The sequence below is a fragment of the Neofelis nebulosa genome, chromosome 15 (genome assembly GCF_028018385.1).
Source record: "Neofelis nebulosa isolate mNeoNeb1 chromosome 15, mNeoNeb1.pri, whole genome shotgun sequence".
Lineage (NCBI taxonomy): Eukaryota > Metazoa > Chordata > Mammalia > Carnivora > Felidae > Neofelis > Neofelis nebulosa.
In genome coordinates this window covers 45,248,992-45,264,989 of record NC_080796.1, presented here as the reverse complement: position 1 = coordinate 45,264,989, position 15,998 = coordinate 45,248,992, and the positions used below count along the sequence as shown (strand labels likewise).

The following is a 15,998-nucleotide window of genomic DNA, read 5'->3' as shown; positions in this document are numbered from 1 at the left end:
TATGGTAATCATTTTTATGTGAATATTTTTGGGTTGTGGAATGAAACTTTTGAGTTTCCATTATTTCTTATAGGTAAATTTGCTTTGATATACAAGTGCTTTGGATTTCAAGCATGTTTCCAGAACAAATCATGCTTGCAAACCAAGGTTTTATTGTACATTTGTATATATGTTATATAATATCTTTAGACATATATTCCTCTGTTGCATGCCAACGCTTCCTTAGTATAGGTGAGTCTAACCCCTTCCTTAGTAGAGGTGAACACAGATGTGTGAGACTAAGTTAAACATGGGATCATAAAACCAACCTTATGTGCTGGGAAGTGACTTTATTTCACTGATAGGTTACAAACTTTGGGGCAATATCAATTCTTTTGTCAAGGACTATCATCAATCTTGGATTTTAGGGTAACTTTTTAGTTCTTAACTTCCCTATAAGTGGTTTTCTTGTCACTTAGAATATAAAGCTCTCAGACAGCTTGTATGTCAGTTTTAGAGTAGGAACTTAAATGAGTTTTGGTTAGTCTAGCTAAAAGTTTGTCAATTTTATTGATACTTTCAAAGAACCAATTTTGTTTTCATTGCCTTTTCTCTATTGTTTTTCTATTTTCTATTTCATTGATTTCTATCCTAATGTCTCTTATTTCCTTCCTTCTATTGCTTTCAGTTTGGTTTGCTCTTCTGTTTCCAGTTTCTTAAGGTGGAGGTTTACATGTTGATTTGAGGTTTTTACAATTTTGGTGTTACAGCTAAAAATTTCCCTCTAAGCACTGCTTTACCTCCATCTAATAAATTTGGTATGTTTAAAAATAGTGCTTGATTGAACATCTCAGCATAGAATGCCATTGTCATCTAGCTTCCAGGATTGTTGAGAAGTTCAAAATCATTCATATGGATCTCCTTTCTCCCCTCTTTTTCTTTTCCTTTCTCTTTCTGGTGAATCTTTTAATTGTTCCAGGGTTCTTAAGTTGCATATTCATGTGCCATAATATGGTCTGTTTTCATCCATTGTTCTGGGCAGTTAATGGCTCATTTTTTTTTTAAGTTTTTATTTTAATTCCAGTTAGTTAACGTACAGTTGTATATTAGTTTCAGGTGTACAATATAATTATTCAGTACTTCCATACACCACCCTGCACTCATCTCTTTAATCCCCATCACCTATTTAGCCCATCCCTCCACCCACCTCCCTTGTGGTAATGCCAGATTGTTCTCTACAGTTAAGAGTATTTCTTGATTTGTCTCTCTCTGTCTTATTTTTTCCCCTTTGCTCATTTGTTTTTGTTTCTTAAATTATTTATTTATTTAAACAAAAAATTTTTTAAACGTTTATTCATTTTTGAGAGACAGAGACAGAGCATGGGTTGAGAGGGGCAGTGAGAGAGGGAGATATAGAATTCAAAGCAAGCTGCAGGCTCTGAGCTGTAGCACAGACAGCTCAGCCACTGATTGAGACACCCAGGCACCCCTTAAATTCTACATATGAGTGAAATCATACGGTGTTTGTCTTTCTCTGACTTACTTTACTTAGCATTGTAACTCTCTAGGTCAATTCATATTGTTGCAAATGGCAAGATTTCAGTATTTTTTAATGACTGAATAATCCATTATATGTATATATAATGTATATAAATATATATACAACATCTTCTATACTTTCATCAACTGATGGACACTTGGGCTGGTTCAGTAATGTTGCAATAAACACAAGCAGTGTGTATCCCTTTGAATTAGTGTTCTTTATTTTTGAAAAAAAATTTTTTTAAAGTTTATTTCTGAGAGACAGAGTGCGAGTGGGGGGGTGTGGGCAGAGAGAGAGAGGGAGAGACAGAATCTGAAGCAGGATCCAGGCTATGAGCTGCTAGCATAAAGCCTGACAGGGGGCTTGAACCCCCAAACTGTGAAATCATGACCTGAGCTGAAGTTGGATGCTTAACCGACTGAGCCACCCAGGCACCACAAGCATCTGACTCTTTTTTTAAAAAAAAAATTTTTTTTTAACGTTTATTTATTTTTGAGACCGAGAGATACAGAGCATGAATAGGGGAGGGGCAGAGAGAGAGGGAGACACAGAATCCGAAGCAGGCTCCAGGCTCTGAGCTGTCAGCACAGAGCCCGACGTGGGGCTCGAACCCACGGACCGTGAGATCATGACCTGAGCCGAAGTCAGTCGCTTAACTGACCAAGCCACCCAGGCGCCCCTCAAGCATCTGACTCTTGATCTCAGCTTAGGTCTTGATCTCAGGGTCATTAGTTCAAGCCGAACACTGGGCTTTGTGCTGGGTGTACAGCCTACTTAAAAAAAGAAAAAGAAAGAAAATATTGAATCTTAGAGGGGCTAAGTACGTTGTTCAAAGTTACACAAGAAATAAGTAGTAGAGCTGGAATTTGGCCTCTAGGATCTTCTGCCTCCAATACCACATTTTTTTTTTTTTAACCACACCATTCTGTTTCTTATCCTGTGTGTCAGGGAACAATACCTTTTCAGGTTAAAAATGACAAGGACTACAATAAATATGCTATTTAGTTTGGCTATAATGTCCTAATTTAAATACTCATGACTCTTAGAGTGTAGTTGAGGGGCACGAATGCATCCTTCTTGTTGTGAAAGAGCAACCTTAACTACTTAATGAATCATAAAGCAAACTGTTTCCAAGAGAGACTAAATAGCAATATATTGTGCAGATTGAATAAGGTATTATCAGTGTAAATAGAAAGTATTGATATTACGCAAAAAGTAGGCTCCATTTACATGGCATACATTTCATCATTCTGACTACAGCTTGAACATGTGTCATTCTATAGAGGACCAGAGCCAGAATTTGCCATTACACCACAGGGAATTTTAAGAGGTCCATAACTCAGCTAACACTGTTTTTGGGTTAATGGATGTTGGATGCATCATTAGAAAGATCAAGTTCTTCCAAAGCTTAGGAGGGAGAGTCACCAGCAGGAAAGAAAGAGAGGTCGGATGGTTATGGTGTTGGACATGACCTTAAAAGTCTCTAACTCTGCTGTTTTGTTCTTAGGAAAAAGAATACTTTGGAAAAATAAATCATTTTGAGATTTGATTTGGGAAATCAATGAATCCATGATCTGGATGTTTGCAAAGATTATTCCTATATCCATATTTTTAGAGACTTTCAAAGTAAATGGTTCTATAATTTTTCTCAGAAGCACATTGTTGTGCAGGGGAGTTCTTATATCTTACTCTTATCTCTCTTAGGTCCTCCATGGAGTAAGAGAAGTATCTCTTCCCAGTGATTCCTCAGTTTTCCTTTTCTTCTGATATCTAGATTCTGACAAGATATTTGAGTTGGGTTAATTCCCTTTTAGTATTATTAAAAATGTATAGCTTAGTGGCTTAATAGTATTTTAGACTGTTATTTTTTTTTGTTTTTACATCAGTGTGCTTATGCTAAAATACTAAAATACACTTGTGTCTACTGGAAAATTAATTAAAAGTTAGTGTATGTGCTTAAGAGCTATATTTGTGACATTTTCCTTGCTTATATGCATTTGATTTTCAACAAGCGCTAATCTTTATATTTCCAATTCCTATAACCCCCCAAAGTATTAGCTGAGTTATGAGTCATTTATTGATGTCCTAGTATTCACTTGTTAAGCTCCTTCTTTATTAAAGGCATAGGTAGGGGGAAGCTGGGTGGCTTAGTCGGGTAAGTGTCTGACTTTGGTTCAGGTCATGATCTTGTGGTTGGTGTTTGAGTGCGCATCTGACTCTGTGCTGACAGCTCAGAACCTGGAGTCTGCTTCAGATTCTGTGTCTCCCTCTCTCTCTGCCCCTCCCCCAGTCACACTCTGTGTCTCTTCTTAAAAATAAGTGAATGTTAAAAAAAAAAAGGCATAAGTAGGGGATATAAAGAAATGCTGAGATTAGGATCATTGTTGGAGTTCACAGGTAACGTTTAAATTTTTTTAATGTTTATTTATTTATTTTTGAGAAAGAGAGAGAGAGTGAGCAGGGGAAGGGGCAGAGAGAGAGAGGAGAGAGAGAATACCAAGCACGCTCCGCATTGTCAGTGCAGAGCCTGACCTGGGGCTCCATCTCACGAACCATGAAACAATGACCTGATTGGAAATCAAGAGTTGGACACTTAACTGACTGAGCCATCCAGGTGCTCCTAAAGTTTAGATGCTTGTAAATTAAAAAGCAATCAAATGCAGTCTATAATTATGTATCAAGTTAATGGTACACATAGTGAAGTTTGAGATTTCGGAGAAGAGGGCCCTGAGGGTGAGCTTTTGCTGATTGAGAATGTTTTTATGGAGAAGGTATGACTTAGAGTGGGTCTTGAATCATAGGCGGGATTTAAATGGTTGGAGAGGTGGAGGCCACATCAGGTTTGGGGAGAGGAATGGATTAGAATGAGCTGGTATGTATGGGAGTGTGTAGAGTTCATTCGGAAGAAGAGGGAGTTTGTATTGGCAATAGTAAAGTTAGTAAAAGAGGCTGTGGTTAGGTGATAAGGGCCTTGAAAATTGCTAAAGATTTGATCCTGTGGGAAATGTGTTTTGGAAAAGAGAGTGACAGAATACTTTAAGAAAATGAATCTGGGGGGTGCCTGGGTGGCTTAGTTGGTTAAGTGTCTGACGCAGGTCGTTATCTCATGGTTGGTGAGTTTAAGCCCCACATTGGACTCTCCACTCTCAGAGCAGAGCCTGATTTGAATCCTTTGTCTCTCTCTCTCTCTCTGCCCCTCCGTGTTCTCACTCTCTCTCTCAAAAATAAAATAAGCACTAGAAAAAAAGAAAGCGAATCTGGTGATAATATACAGTATATAGCACAGAGGTAAAGAGCATGGGTATAGAATCAGAACCATAGCCTTGACTATTTATTTGCTGTATAAACTTTGGCAAATACTTTATCCATTCTGAGCCTTAGTTCCCTCATTAAAGAACTTAATTTATTAATTAAGTTTTATTTTTCATTGTGGTGAAAAATACTGTTGCTCTATTTTTAAAATGGAGGTGTTGAATAATAATACCACCTATCTCTAGGGTTATTGTGAGGAGTAAATGAGAGGAAGTATGTAAAATGCTTGGTCCTTTCATACATGCCTGGCACATAATCCTTCAGGATAGATTAGCTAAAAATATTATCTAAAAGGGAAGAGGCTTATGGGGCCCCAGCCCCTGGTGGTGTCACCCAGAGACCCTGTGGTCATGTGCCCTCATGATGGCAACTGGCTATGGAGCAGCACAGTGGCAAGACAATTTTTGCCAACTTTACTCGCTCTAAGGATGCTGGAGGGAATGGCTGATGTCCAACTGTGCACAGGCTGAACCAGTCTTAGGAGAGGGGCTGAAGTTTGCTAGTGAAGGATGTGTGTTCATCTGCTGCCAAGTAGGAGAAAAACCTTTTTGCAAAGATCCAAATAATGACTTCAGAAAAAGCTTGGAAGTGGGGCACCTGGGCGGTCCAGTGGGTCAAGTGTCCAACTTTTGCTCAGGTCATGATCTGACAGTCTGTGAGTTCGAGCCCCGCGTCGGGTTCTGTGCTGACAGCTCAGAGCCTGGAGCCTGCTTCGGATTCTGTGTCTCCCTCTCTCTCTGCCCCTTCCCTGCTTGTGCTCTGTCTCTCTCTGTCTCAAAAATAAAATAAAAACATTAAAAAAAATAAAAAAAAAAAAGAAAAAGCTTAAAAGTAACTGCAGTGTCTATACTACCTAAATATGGAACATCTCAAAAACTGGTAGAATCTGAGTGTCTTCAGGCCAACTTTGTGGAGATGTTGTTCTCTGGATGTTAGCATTTTTAAATTATAGCTTATTTATTTATTTTGAGAGAGAGAGAGAGAACAGGTGCACAAGTGGGGGAGGGACAGAGAGAGCGGGAGAGAGAGAATCCCAAGCAGGCTCTGCCCTATGAGTGCAGAGCCTGATATTGCAAGGCTGGATCACACAAACCATGAAATCATGACCTGAGCTGAAATCAAGAGTGGGACGCTTAACCATCTGAGCCACCCAGGTGCCCCTCTGGAGATTAACATTAGATGATGGCAATTTTGTCTTCATTTCCTGATTTGCTTTAGTATAAAAGAAACTGCATACTTGCCTTGAATTCATGTTTAGTAATAAATAAATAAGTAAATAATGATGTAAAAGAAATGGTATGTCTAAACAGGAAGTGCTATTAAATGCTCATGAACTCTCAAAAAAAAAAAAAGGGAAGAGGCTAGGGATAGTGAGATTAGGGGAGACTTATAATTAAATTATGAGTTTCTCAGGCATTTTTCTCACACTGTATTATAGCTGACCCTTTAACAAGGTTGGGGGCAGGGGGTGAGGGACACCGAAACTACCCCCTCACATAAAAAATCTGGGTATAAATTTTGACCTCTCCAAAACTTAACTACTAATAGCCTACTGTTGACTGAAAGCCTTGTTGATAATATAAACAGTCTAACATATTTTGTGTGTTATATGTATTATATATTGTATTCTTATCACAAAGTAAGAGAAAAGAATGTTATTAAGAAAATTATAAGGAAGATAATATACACTTACACTAGTGTACTATAAAAAAATCTATGTGTAGGCAGATCCACAGGATCTGTCTCTTGCTTCAACAGTGTTGGGAGGGAACACATCCAGGGAATAGCTTCTTCCAGCCCCCCACCACCCTTCCAACTTCTTTTCCAGTTGAAACCTCTGAAGGCATCTTCTTACCATCTTCTATCTCCAGGGCAAGCCAACACTGTTTCTTGAGCTTAGCACCTCATTGCTGATCAACCGTGAACGATCACATTCATCAAAATTACTCCACGGAGGTGAAGGCTCCATGGACCACCTGATCAGTGTGCATCCAAGGACCTGGGCACCTACCTTTCTCTACGCTACTGTTTCCACCTGGAGGATGTGGATGTTGAGAGCATGGGCCATTTTTTTCCGCCAGAGGGTGCCACGTGTCCCTTGACCTTAACAAACCAGCTCTGTGGCTGTGCTGTCTTTCAGGACAGTCAGAAACCGCGGACATCATGGAAGCCGCCATGGCCCTGGACGGAGAAGGACCTGAAGCTGCATGTACTGAACTGTGCATGTCCTGCCTGTCCCCGGGCAGACCCCCATCTCTGTGACTTCCTGGAGAACCATTTCCTGGATGAGGAGAGGAAACTGTTCAAGAAGATGGGCAAAAACTTGACTGTGCAGGCTGGCTGGCCTCCAGGCGGGGCTGGGTGAGTGTCTCTTGGAAAGGCTCACCCTCAGTTGCCACTGGGAACCTCTGGAGCCCCACGGTGTCAGGGCTTTTGCCTGAGCCTATCCCTGCAGTCACTAGGAGGCTTTTCAACCACCCTGGAACCTTCTTCAAAGCTGCGGACCAAATGGAGACAATAAAATTTTGTGCAGAAAAAAAGAAAAATTCTGGCTTATTGGTGGATTGTTGCAGTTGAAACCCGCATTATTCAAGGGCCAACTTATATTTGTTTATATGTCTCATTTGAACTCGTTGAAGGCAAGAACTATCTTCAATTACTAGTGCGGGTGCAGGGTAATTTGAGTCCATAATTGAGATATGCATTGAGTTGGTCAGAGTGGACAGAAAAGGTGGGTAAAGGAGACCTGATGAAGAAACGATTAATTATGCTCCAGTGATTGAAGCTGGCACTGGAGAAGCAAAGTGAATAGTAGAGATGATTCTAGGATTTTAAGAGCTTGGGGAGCTGAGAGAACAATGACTATTAAAAAATGTTTTTTTAATTTATTTTGAGAGAGAGAGAGCGTGCACACATGCGTGAGAGCGAGGTGGGAGGGACAAAGAGAGAAGGAGAGAGAATCCCAAGCAGACTTTTTGCTGTCCGGGCAGAGCCTGACATGGGGCTCGATCCTACCAATAGTGAGACCATGACCCCAGTGGAAATCCAGAGCCAGGAGCTTAACCGGCTGAGCCACCCAGGTGCCCCTAAAAGGATGACACTATTAACAGAAGAAAGGACATCAGCAAAGAATGAGTTTTGGAGATGAAATGGTGAGTTTGCTTTTATTGCTGTTGCTTCAGAGTTAGATGCTCATTTATTTATTCCACAGATACCATTTTTACCATATGAAGTCAGATACTTTGCCCAAATTTTGCTTATAAAATATTGCATATCTTGTTCCTCAGTTTTAAGTTTCTGTCCCTTTTCTTTCTTTTAGCTTCTCTTTGCTTTGCCTACTGTCAGAGGAATAGCCTTTTCTATTTATTTATTTATTTATTCATCTATTAATTAATTAATTATTATCAATCCAGTATAGTTAACTGTATTATATTAGCTTCAGGTGTCCAAGATAGTGATTCAGCAATTCTATACAATACCTCAGTGCTCATAAGTGTACTCATAATCCCCTTAACCTGTTTAACCCATCCCATGATTTTTTTTTCTTGTGTTCCTTCTCTTCTTGGTTTTCACTCTATTCTTGTCTTGCTTCTGCCCAAGAATTACTTCTAACCCATTCATTGCTCTTTTCCCACACTTCTCTGTCTCGTCTGTAGTGCACATTTTTGCTGCCTCTCTTTTTTCTTCCCTGGTATCCAACGAAATCAAGGATTTTGTCGTCCATGGTGCACCCCCTTCTGAAGAGTTTTGAGCAGTAAATGGGAAGGTAGTAACTGCAATTTAGTAGGATTGTGTGTGTGGGGAGGTTGTATGTATTGTTTCTCTGGAATCTCAAACCAAAGAATGATTCCTTTGGAACATGTTGATAGTTTTCACTTGTGCTTCTGATTACCTAGGATATTTTGGTTATGGCGAGATGAGAGAGGTATGAGTTTAACTGTAACCTGATCAGGTCAGTTTTAGATAAAGCTAAGAAGAGTTAATGAGTTGTACTTCACAGAGGAATTTCTGTGTAGGAGGGCCTTTTGTTTTTCAGGTGTACATTAACATGGGCCACTGTAAGCCTGGTGTATAGAAAAGAGCGTTAGCTGCATATGTAGAATCAGAACATTCAGGCACTTTAATTCTGAGACTCGAATTTAAAATCCCTTTTTATTGCCATTCACTGCTTTACCATGATGTATCATGAGGAAGATCAAATGAAATTGGAACTTGAGTGACTTTCAACTGGTGATGGTTGAGTTAGGAGCGTAGTACTGAGGTTTATTTTGCTAAGCAAATACTTAATTTTTTTTCTTTTTTTAAATTTAATTTATTTTTTTAATTTATATCCAAGTTAGCATATGGTGCAACAAGGATTTCAGATTCTTTAATGCCCCTTACCCATTTAGCCCATCTCCCCTCCCACAACCCCTCCAGTAACCCTCTGTTTGTTCTCCATATTTAAGAGTCTCTTATGTTTTGTCCCCCTCCCTGTTTTTATATTATTTTTGCTTTCCCTTTTGTTCATCTGTTTTGTATTTTAAAGTCCTCATATGAGTGAAGTCATGTGATATTTGTTTTTCTCTGACTAATTGCACTTAGCATAATACCCTCCAGTTCCATCCACGGAGTTGCAAATGGCAAGATTTCATTCTTTTTGATTGCTGAGTAATACTCCATTATATATGTGTGTGTATATATATGTGTGTATATATATGTGTGTGTGTGTGTGTGTGTGTGTATACACCACATCTTCTTTATCCATTCATCCATCGATGGACGTTGTGGCTCTTTCCATACTTTGGCTGTTGATAATGCTGCTATAAACATTAGGGTGCATGAGCAAACACTTAATTTGTAGATAGCACACATTAAATATGTAAACAAGACCTGAGGGTAGGAGGAAATTTTTAAGTTGTTCAACAGAATACATGGTTTGAGGCACTTAAAAAATTCCACTAAGCACTGTAGAAACACAATTTATATATGGATAATTGATGTGCTAATTGCAATTTGAAATCTCATTAAACTAATTTTCTAAAGATTTCTACCAGGTGTTTTTTTTCTCCAGATTAGTTTATGTTGTTTGAATTTGAAAGGAATGAAACTGTACTTCAAGAATGTTTATAATTCAGATGCTTCACAAATTCCAATTGTTTCTCATCCCTCATTACTGATGTTTGATGGTTTGTTTCCACCTTGTTTCAAGAAGCTCCTGAAAGCAGGATTTCTACAGGAGATCTATCTATATATGTATCTAAAAATATATATATATATTTATATATAATTTATTTTTAGGCAAATATATATTATTAATGTTGGGCATTTCCAAGTTTATCTCTGCTGAGAATTCCTCTCTGCTTTTTAAGCTTTGAAAATATGCTTAAAATTTATGAAAATACAGAACATTATTTTTAGTATGCTGGATTAATTTTCCACTTCTTCAATCCTTTTAATTATGGACCATACATTGAAGCCTTTACTGTGTGGCTTCACAGTCCCTCCTTCTAGAATAGGCAGAACATACATATTTTCTTATCTCATTGATTTACTTCTTATCTCATTGATTTACTTTACTCATTGAAACTCTAATCTTATTTTTTATTGAAACGTAATTCATATACCATAAACTTCACCATTTTAAAGTGTACAGTTCAGTGGCTTTTAGCATATTCATGAAAATGTGCAACCCTTACTGTCATCTAATTAGGGACATTTTCATTACCCCAGAAAGGAACCATATACTAGTCAGCAGTCTCTGCCTATTCCACCCTCCCCCAACTCCAAGCCGCCACTAATCTACTTTCTGTCTTTATAAGAAAGATATGTCCATCTATTTTGGACATGTCATATAGAATCATATGTTACGTGGTCTTTTGTGTCTGGCTTCTTTTACTCACTACAGTGTTTTAAAGACTTATGTAGGCTGCAGCATGAACTAAGACTTCATTTCTTTTTATGGTCAAATAATATTCCATTGTATGGGTATGCCACATTTTGTTTATTTGTTAATGGACATTTTGCTTGTTTCCACCATTTGGCTGTTGTGAATAAAGCTGTTGGGAGCATTCATGTACAAGTTTTTATATGAGCAAATGTTTTCAGTTCTCTTGAGTATATACATAGGGATAGCATCGAACCATAAGACACCTCTATTTTGGAGAATTGCCAATCTTTTTTCTCCAGTAGATGTACCATTTTATATTTCTTCAGTAATGTTTGAGGATTCCAGTTCCTCCATATCTTCAACCATATTATTATAATCTGTCATTTTGATTATAGTCATCCTAGTGGGTGTGAAGTTGTATCTTATCGCTTTGGTTTTCATTTCCCTAATGGCTTAATGATGTTGAACATCTTTTCGTGTCCTGGTCAGTAGAGTGAATATCAGTGGCTGTGATGCAAACAGAGGTTTTAAATTTTCCTGTGTGATTTGACTTGGCTTCTTGTGCTTCTACCAGTTAACACAAGAACATCCTCAGGTAGCTGCTGATCCAAAGAGAAGGAGGAGACGTGTGAAGCAGACCTAAACCCATTTCAGAGTCTGCAGCCAAGATCAGCCAACCTCTATACCCTTGAGCAAGACTATCTGTAGTCTATTTCAAATTTGAAGGGAATATCCATTTTTAAAGCAAATTATGTCTCTTACTTATATTAGAAAAATAATTACCTTTATGCACTGTAATGAAATATAATAAGTTATGGAGCATGTCAGCAACTTCTGTGTTGAATCTATTCTAAAAATTAAAAACCAGGGGACTTTGGTCCACTGTAAGGTCCTAGAATGATAGAGCCAGAAGGAGATTTTGAGACTATATAATCCAATCTCATCCTTTTGCAGATGAGGCAATTGAGACATCTTATGCTACATGCTCAGGTAACTTAGATAACCAGTGGCTAAGCCATGAGAGAAATCCAGTTGTCTGGCCCCCAAGACAGTGTGCATGTTTTAAATGAACCCTCTCCCCTCTCTTTGTTCTCTTTGTGCAATCAACAGTCAGTCTCGGCCCTAATGTTTCCCATGATGGTACTTAATAAGCATGTGAGAATGATGACTAAGCTAATTTATAAATTAGCTGGAAAACAAGAGAAAGGGAATAGACTATGCCTTCATTTATGTAGAACATATTTATCGAGTGCTTACCATGTTGCCGTGCATTGTGTAAGACACTCCGTGAGACACAGTAGGGTACGACAGGGATGTGAGCCTTACCAGTAACTGTGGGGATTGCAGTCTAGGTGATTGAATCAGGGTGGTACTTTGAAGGTAATTTTTGTTCCATAAGGAAAGGTAGATTATTGGATTGTCAATAAATGTTCTACCCAGTTATTTCTCTTTTCATCACCTAGAATACAATTTTATTTGTCAACTAGAATTCTAGGAAGGTGTTTATCCACTAAGATCTGGAAACAGAACATACTTCAGGTCTCTTGTCAAGGGCCAAATGGATTTCTCAGCTGACTGTGATGAACACCTGTAATCTCAGGAGTGTTAGACTGCGGGGCACAGGCAAGTGGAAGATTGAACAGGCGATGCAGCCCTGATCACAGAGGTTGCACAGCAGCCAGAAGGCAAAGGATCCTACAGCAAGTGTGAGTCAGACAAAAGTTTGACAGCCAGGTGTGGAGTTGTAGACCCTGAACCTCATTTTCAGGGCCGGGAGAGCAGTCACCTAGAGTAATTAGGAAATGAAGATATCAAGATATTGAGATGGGATGGAAGGCAGAGGTTAAGCAAAAGATAATATGGCAGATTTACTGAAACTGGATAATGGGGCAAGGCTTGCTCAGGAGAATACAAAAGAGCCTGGTTGCTCAAAGCAGAATTCAAAGCTGAGAGGATAACCCTGGTAAAGCTTGTTTTATGCTGAGCTATCAAACTTTGTCCTCATATTTTTCTTGCCTAAGGATTAGGTGATGAAAATCAGCTTATAAGTGATGTTCAGGCAGTTCCAAGTGTGGGGAATAAGGTCTAGAGACTCTGTTGAGGTCAAGAGCCTTGCCACTGGGGATGACTTTTGATTGACGTTATCTTATCAAACAGGCTTTCACACTGTAGTGTGCATTAGAATTACCTGGTGGGATTATTGAAACATGGATTTCTGGGCCCTAGCCCTAGAGTTCTGATTTGTTAGGTTGAAACTGGGGCCAAATAGTGGGCATTTGTTTTTCTTTCTTCCTTTTTTTCTTAATTTTTTAATGTTTATTTATTTTTGACGGGGGGGAGGGGCACAGAGAGAGAGGGAGACACAATCTGAAGCAGACTCCAGGCTCTGAGCTGTCAGTGCAGAGCCTGAGGCGGGGCTTGAACTCACGAGCCATGAGATCATGACCTGAACCAAGGTCTGATGCTGAACCTACTGAGCCACAGACACCCCTGGAATAGTGTGCATTTCTAAGGAGTTCCCAAGTAATGCAGGTGAAGCAGGTTCGGGACCACGCTTGGAATACTCCTGTCTGATAGTATCAAAGATACTTGAGGTAAGATAATGGAGGTTGTTAGGGCCTTATAATGGCACCTGGTGGATTTCTTCCAGGAAGAAGCAGGAACCTCAGAGAATGTTTCCTTTGAGTACATAGTAAAAGCTTATACTCTTTTGTCAATAACTTTCAAACACTACATTTTTTTTCCTGCTAATATACTTAAGATACATGATTTGCTTATAAAATTAGACCTTCCTTAAAAATTAAAGCAGTGTTAAGTATTTGCCTTCCTAGTACAAACATCACATCTCCAAGAGGGCAGGACTGCCTCTGCCTTTTCATTTGCTGTATCCCTGGCACATTCTGTTGATACATCATAGGGGCTCAGGAAGTATTTCTTAAGTGAGCAAATAAATGTAATTTGCACATACTTTAAATTTATATTTTATTAATTTTCCTCTATGGCAGCATTAAAAGTAAGAATGCAAAATAGTTGACATGAAGGGAAAAAGATGGGGACCCATGGGAACCACAGGAAGGACCATTAGGTAGAACTTCAGGAAACAGGTGTAGAGACTGCCCCACTTTGTGAGACGAGTGGCTGGGTAGGTACACATCAACATTCTCATGCCTCTGCTCTGCCCCTCACTAGGAGAAGGTGCACAGTGAGTGGTGGTCTTTTTTCTCCAGCTTTTCACTGCACTCACTTGTCAAACCTCTGAGACCACAGTCCTACATGAGTCATGGGAGCTTGCCTCCTGCCTGATGCTCCCCACCTGCTCCAGGCCACCTCTGCCACTCCCTGGTGGTCTCTGTCTTTCCTCCCTGCTTTCTCAGACATTCTTCTCTTCAGGGCAGGAGCCAACTGCTGTACAACGTGCCCCCCCCCCCAAGTTGATTGCCATTAACTGGCCCTTAGTTTCCACTAATAAGGAAATGGAACTTCTGTGTTATCTAAAAGAAATTGTAAGCACTAACCTAATAGCTACAAGGTTTAACGAGCTACTCTGTAAAGTAGATAGTTTAGAAATGCAAAATTTTATTCTTGTGATCATCCAGTGGCTCATTCTGTTTTACCTCTGCCTGTGTCTCTTGCTTCCATTTCAAGTTTCTCTTTAGTCAAACCTATAATCATCTAGAACAAAAGTTTTCACTCCCTCACCACTTAAAAAAAAAACTTTTTTTAAATGTTTGTTTATTTTTGAGAGAGACAGAGCATGAGCAGGGTAGGGGCAGAGAGAGAGAGGGAGACACAGAATCTGAAGCAGGCTCCAGGCTCTGAGCTGTCAACAAAGAGCCCGACGCAGGGCTCGAACCTATGAACCGTGAGGTCATGACCTGAGCTGAAGTCGGACCCTTAACCAACTGAGCCACCCCAGTGCCCCTCCCGCACCATTTTAAAAACCACGAGATCTTTAATTCAAACAACCCTCAGTAAAAACTCTGTGCATAAACACTGGGAGTGGGAGTGCCCTGTTCTCCACCTGAACCCAGCAATGTCACTGCGGCAATTCAGGCCAGCATGGTATGTGGCAATAAATTAGCTAAGACAGATGGAGCACAGTTATTTCCTCAACAATTACATACTGGGTGCCCCAGAAAATGACTACTTTGCTGGATGCTTATTTCAGACGGTAGTAGGGAAAGGAAATAAAATGGAATCAAATGCTGAGAACAAGGGAAGCTATTTGTGCTTCTTCTTCTGAAATACTGTTTCCTCTCCCACCCCGGGGGATTTCAATCTGACCACTGGCAGGAAGGTGGTCATTAGAGTGAAATGGTATCTTCTTTTTCAAATACCCCACTATGCTGTACATGGTAATAATTGGTACTCGAATGCTCACCATCCACAGAAATAAAGGGGGTAGAATTGGGTCCTAGATGGTGCCAGCTTCTGTAAAGCTCATATTCTAGGGGAAGCCTGGGATGAGCAGGAAGGAGCCAGAGTTCCTGGGCAGAAGACCAGCCCACTTGCTGGCTGCAAGAGTTAAGGCAAATCTCTGGGCCTTTGGGACCTTCAGTGTTCTAGGTGTAAGATGGGGACGGTAATCCTTGTTCTGCCTCCTTCAAGGGGTTGTGGGGAGTGTTAGGACTCAGTCTCCTAGGTTAAGGGCTCAAATAACATAATGTACATGAAAGTGTTTCATGAAGTTAGAAACAAACATGAGCTTTTATTATATAAGCATTTGAGAAATACTTGTGGGTGAGGCACAAAAATTTTTTGTGAAGGTGCACTGTGCACAGGAGACTGTCATAGGCTCTTCAAGGAAGAATGGGACCAGTAGACAGCGCATTTAGGAGTTAAATAATCAAATGAACCCATGGATAGAAAAGGACATTGTCAGCTGTCATTTGTTGAGCATCTTCATTGGGTCACACACCGAGACAAGGGATCTCAATGACAACCTTACAAACAGAAATAATTGTTCTCAATACAAAGCTGGGAGCTGGGAGTTCATAGGAACTTGCACTGGGTCATGCAGCTTGTGAGGGTCAGTGTCAGAGCCAAGACTAAACCGCTCCCTGCTCCTCCGTTTTCTCTCCACCCCTCTTCATCTTCTTTTTCCTTTCAATTGCCGTCCATTTCTCCTTCTACACACACACACACACACACACACACACACACACACACACAAACACACACACACACAGATATGCCTATGCCATATTTAAAACCAAGCACAGAATTTGTCATTATTAGCCAGTTGGATTAGTTTTCCTGTTAATTTATATGAATCATATTTTAATGTTTTAATTT

General features: G+C 39.7%; 1 long non-coding RNA gene across 4 annotated transcripts in view; it reads left to right on the top strand.

The window, feature by feature from the left end:
• Positions 1 to 15,998, top strand: part of LOC131496187 (uncharacterized) — a 172,674-nt gene that overhangs the window by 38,508 nt on the left and 118,168 nt on the right. For all 4 annotated transcript variants that reach the window (XR_009254370.1, XR_009254368.1, XR_009254371.1 and 1 more), the window contains 2 exons: positions 3,227 to 3,320; positions 6,706 to 7,986. This is a non-coding gene — a long non-coding RNA (uncharacterized LOC131496187). The remainder of the gene's footprint in view (positions 1 to 3,226; positions 3,321 to 6,705; positions 7,987 to 15,998) is intronic.